Source organism: Megalops cyprinoides, chromosome 15 (assembly GCF_013368585.1).
Source record: "Megalops cyprinoides isolate fMegCyp1 chromosome 15, fMegCyp1.pri, whole genome shotgun sequence".
NCBI lineage: Eukaryota > Metazoa > Chordata > Actinopteri > Elopiformes > Megalopidae > Megalops > Megalops cyprinoides.
In genome coordinates, this window is record NC_050597.1 from 4,900,346 (window position 1) to 4,906,345 (window position 6,000).

Consider the following 6,000-nt stretch of genomic DNA (forward strand, 5'->3'; position numbering starts at 1 on the left):
TGTACGGTTGGAGTAAAGATGTATGGTTTGGTATCAGTGATTCATTCATTTATGAGGATAGGTTTATTGGCCAGAGATCAAATGTTTAGCTGTCCAGACTGTTCTTGTACTGCATAAAGGGTTGGCAACAGTACTTCAGTACTTGCCGCATAATGCTTTAATCTTGTCAAATTTTCTAGGCAAGAGTTATTGCCACTCAACTGGCGTCCATCCTCTGGTTGTGTCACTGAAGTGAAAGATACTGCAGAGATAAACAATAATAGACCTATTATGAAACAAGCCTCGCTGCTTGCCCTCCACTTCATAACATTTTTATGCCAGTTTCCAAGCAAGCAAACATGTTAAGCTGCCAAACTTCTTAATGTTCAAGGAAAGGGCAGAAATGGCACAGATCTAGTCGTCAGACAAAGGAACAAATGAAGACTGATATGTGCAGGATCATTTATAGATTTATCACATACTTTAGATGTGTTAAATCATGCACAGCTCTCTAGTCCAATAAAACCATAAAAACTGTACACCCCGGAGGCAAACTGACGGTGGCATCCGGGATGAGAAAAATCTGTAATTATAACTTACTCTGGTGGAAAGATCTTCTTTTGAAACAGTTCTCATTACCAGCAACTGTTCTAGCTATTCGTTTATTTAATTATTTATTTCCTGCTATTGAGGGAAAAAAATGATGATGGCTTGCGATGTCATTAACCTACAGTGTAATAACCAATGCAATGCTTTCCATTGATATGCGGCTGGCAGGGAAATGAATAATAAACTCACAGGAAATCTCACCAGTGCTATTTCCTGCCACTGCACCCCTGATAACAGCACCCTCACACTGCAAATATGGGAGAAATAAAACTATCCAGTATGAGATAAGGTGTAAGCATCAGCGACATAAACAATGTATCTGCTGAGTAAAAAATATATGGAGAGAAATAGATACTGAGCGGGGCAGCAGTGTGGCAAAGGGTTAGGGATCAGGACTTATAACCTGAAGGTTGCGGGTCTGATTCCCCTGTGGGGCACTTCTGACGTACCCTTGAGCAAGGTGCTTACCCCAGTTTACTTCTGCAAATTATCACTTCAGTGGGATAAGTGGGTAATACGGGGAAAATGTACGTATCTCTGGATGGTTGAATCTGCTAATCAAAAATAAAAAATCAAACATGTCATTGTAAATAGAATTTTTCACTTCCAGGAAATGAAATAAAGCTGAAAAGTCTTAGTTTTCTCAATGCAGCTTGTTTCGTTCATGTTGCCAATCCAGTAGTTTTGTTCCGCTTGCATCATGTTAATTCTGGTCTTGTCTTTGAAGTCATTACTGACAACCACAATTATCTGTAAACAACAGCACTTTGAGAACTGATTTCCAAAAGATAGTTTTTTCTTCATCTGTGTTTTGATGTTTCCATTCTTGTGTGGGCAGTATAAGCAGTAGGATAATTACTGTATTGCAAGACAGCATATCCACGTTTATCACCAATATAAAAATATACAGTTTCAACTGCAGCCTCTAACAAGTTACATATGGGCGTATCTTGAAATATAAACGAGAATCATCTTTTCCTTTTATTTAATTCTTCTTCGGTTTTTGCCTGCTAAGTGCTTTGGCTTTCCTTTTCAACTTTAAGCATTAAGAGTGCTTATGGAAAATGAGGCCAGCAGTGTGATTACATTACATTACTTTTGTATCCAGAGTGACTTATGTAGGTTACAGTTTTTTACAGGTCATCTATTTATAGAGCTGGATATTTACTGAGGCAATTGTGGGTTAAGTACCTTCCCCAAGGGTACAGCAGCAGTGCCCTAGCAGGGAATTGAACCAGCAACCTTGCAGTTACGAGCCCCGCTCCTTACCACCATGCAACACAATATTCACTAAAATACTGAAGTTTTATTTTATCACAGATCCTGCTTTCATTGCCCCTCTGATTATTAAAGTACGATGATGCTGTCTAGGATAATCTGCCACCATCCAGTATGTACAAACATACATGCTTACAATTTATTATTCAGAATATAATCAACAATTGCTCATTTGTGGGAAATATGAGGACGGCTTTCAGCTGAAATGAAAAGAAACACCTGAAGTTACACCTGAATGTGTGCAGAGTTTGCAAGACTGAGGCAAGTTGGTCTTATTACCAAAGGGGCTGTTAGCTAACCTCAGAAATATGGTTGGAGAAGTTAGGCTGTGATCAGCTCACTGCCTTTGATCCAAACAACATTGACAATATGCAAGTAAGCTGGCATTATGTAATAACAGAGTAAACCTGGCTTTCCAATTACATGGAAGGTCAGTATAGCCTTTTGTGGTGCTAGTAAACTAACATGACTAACCAACTGACTACCTGAAAGACATAAAGGATAATTAGCAAACTACCTAAAAGTAAGCATCACCCCACACGATCATACATTCATTAAAGTTGGCTACGAGTCCAGCTATGTCTACGAATCTTTCTAAGTTGGCTACTAGCCCTTGTTGTCAGCTAGCTAGCAAAAAACATTTTTTTATTTCACAGAAAGTGATGTGGTTAACAAAAAAAAATCATAAAACAGAAAAGAAAATTATCCCAGTCTGAGTGCATGCGACCACAATTTTCACCGCACAGAAACCGACATTTTATCTGCATTTTTTTTTTTTCAATACTTATCTACATTGTTCTCCTGCAGGACTCACTCTCCGTGTACTGCAGAGTAAAGTCCTGAATTGAAATGCAGGAATTGAGATCCATCTTTTATTCAGTAAAAAGGTGCAGAGAGACACAGGGTACAGAGTGCAGAGAGAATACAGGTTTAAGGGGACCCACAGCGCTAGAGATGGCGCGGATCAGGGGTAGAGACAGTGCGGATCAGGGTTAGAGAGACGGTGTGGATCAGGGGTAGAGACGGCGCGGATCAGGGGTAGAGACGGCGCGGATCAGGGGTAGAGACGGCGCGGGTCAGGGGTAGAGACGGCGCGGGTCAGGGGTAGAGACGGCGCGGATCAGGGGTAGAGACGGTGCGGATCAGGGGTAGAGACAGTGCGGATCAGGGGTAGAGAGACGGTGCGGATCAGGGGTAGAGACGGTGGCGGATCAGGGGTAGAGAGACGGTGGGGATCAGGGGTAGAGAGACGGTGGGGATCAGGGGTAGAGATGGTGGCGGATCAGGGGTAGAGAGACGGTGGGGATCAGGGGTAGAGAGACGGTGGGGATCAGGGGTAGAGACGGTGCAGATCAGGGGTAGAGACGGTGCGTATCAGGGGTCTGCATGCAGGAGGAGAGTCTCACTAAAACAGAAGCGTAGGAATGTTTGCGCTCTGCAGCGCACCCTGGGTTTCATCTGTGCTGCCTTACAGCTAATCTGTCAAAGATTCCCATTTATTTGGGCAGATAGTGTAGATTTGCACATAGTGTAGATTTGCACATAGTGTATTGAAAGGGTTAATAAAGATTTGCCGGGGTGGGGCGGTTTGTTTATTTGGGGAATGAGAATATAGAGGAAACATCAAACACCAGGAAAGATGAAGCTGAGGAGGATCTAATTGATTGAGATACAGTGGATGGAAGCTGAACAGGACATGATAGAATAGCCCACTAAAGCTCCCTAATTTTCATGCTTGCAAGAGAGGGTTGGGAGTTTTTTTTTTTAAGCCACCTTTTGACCCGCTCATTATCCTCTCACTGCGCATTTGCCACTTCTCTGCACTTGTTCATTCATCACTCGACTGGAGCACGCTTGTTTTGTCCATTCAGCAGCTGAAGTGGTGCACTGCGTTCACTTCAGATGGAACACCATGTTGCAGCATGCTGCTGGGAAATATTAATAAAAAACAGTTACATAAAATCGGTGCATGAATCACCGGCGAAGAATTACAAAATGGATAACAGATACGGCTTCAGAGGATGCATTTCAGCGGCTGCTAAATCATCTACGCAGCTTTGCACAGACCGTTGAGCATTAATTGGAAAAGGGAGGCGTTTCATTAATTTATAGGGTACGGCATCTTCAGCGGGCTTTGCATTACACAAAGAATGAGAAATAACGGTCCAGAGAGAAAAGTAAAGTTTAATTAATTGTAAGGAATTGGAGAAGCACTTCACATCACATAAGAGTGTGCGAGGTGGAACTGAAGTTGGCAGGACAAGGACTGTAGCCGCTGTGAATTAGCCTCTTAGGTCTCTATAGATCTGCATGCACAGAATGAGCCAACACATGACGCAGTATCAGACTAGATCAAAGGATAAACAATGATACTGGGTCCAGAAAAAAAAAAAAAAAACAAATTTGAATGCAGTATTCATGAGGCACGTCCTTGCTCCAAAGATGGACACCCCGGGCTTTATACAACAAGAACACCTACTTTCTCTCATCATATCTCTTACCTCTGTTACATTATTCCTGATCTATTCAATTTTTGAAATTGTTTATCTACACCTGTTACTGCCTGGCCTTATCAGCACCTCTAATGGGACATGTACCAAAACAACTGTACAGATCCCCACACAACATGACATTATATTACATTACATTACATCATTGAGCAGACGTTCTTACCCAGAGCGACTTCCAAATAAGTGCATCACAGTGGCAAAAGTAGTTATCGAATAGTACTACAACAAGTCGGTAAAATACTGAGTTAAGTGCTAAACTAGTGTAGAGTGTGTTTTTTTTTATAGAAAATAGGGATATATAGGATAGATAGAGAGGAAGGTAGACTAGAGATAAAGCTTGAAGAGATGAGTTTTCAGCTTTATCTTGAAGGCACCCAGGGAGTCTGTTTTACGAATTTCAGCAGGAAGCTCATTCCACCTGTGTAGAGCTGAGAAGTACTGAGAAGAGGTGCGTCAGAGAGGTGCTGACCTTGTATTTCGGGACACAGAGGCGACCGGAGGTAGCAGAACGCAGTGCTCTTAATGGCTTGTAGGCCTGTAGAGCTGATCTGTTGAGTCCCTTAAAGGTTAGTAAGAAGGTCTTGAACTTGATCCTTGCTGCAACCGGTAGCCAGTGGAGGGACTCAAAGAGAGGTGTAACACGGACTTGCTTGGATAACCAAATACAGACTTCATGACAGACCATCCCGCTTTGCTACTATCATCCCAGTCCATCTCTCACGCAGCAAAACCTTCTATTTTAACTTTTTTTAAATACGAATATCGCCTCAGACGGAACGGAAATTAAAACATCACAGCGCGATAAACAGGCCTAATGTGAAAAGGGGTACAAAGTCACATTATTATGCCTCATTAAATTGACACACTTCGCTCAAGTCAACCATGTCTCCGCGTTTGCCTCAGGAAGACCTCCAGTGTAGGAAATGACTATCAAATTAGTTGTGACAACAGATGATCCCACAGAACGTGCACATCAAGATGGAGACATTAAGGGTGTCCAACTGTCACTAGCTAGCTGGGAGAGGGAGAGTTTAAACCCCTACGAAACCTCACGCTGTTACTCTCTCACTCACTTCATCTGTCACCGTAATGTTTACTGAGCTCTGTTTTTTCATAAGGTTTCATGCATTTCAATAAGAAGCACGAGGGTGGGAAGCTGACAACAGTCAGAATGATACACAACGGGAAGCTGGTTAATCTGAAAGAAAGATTTTCATAAATTTCTTGTCAAACCGTTTAAACATTGCACGAATCCCTCTGACGCTTCCCTTGAATGCTAAAACAAGCAACAAAATTAATGCCAACTTTGTAATGTTTGTTTGTCAAACACAAAATACATACAAATACATAAGCGGGTGTTGAATAACATTGCCTCTGACTGAACGCTCTGTATTTTGCACAGCTCTCTTGAATCCTATTAGATCCATTTTTGAGGCATTTTTTTTTAGGTTCATGAAATAGACAGGTGCATTACTCTACATTACCCCTCCCCTTCACACAGCTCACACTGAGTGTCAGACACTGTGGCCCAAACATGATTCATAATTTCTCTGTCCAGCCAGTCACTACATGGGTATTTGTCCATCAATTTTTTATACTGTGTATTCCTGCCTCTGTTTCTGTG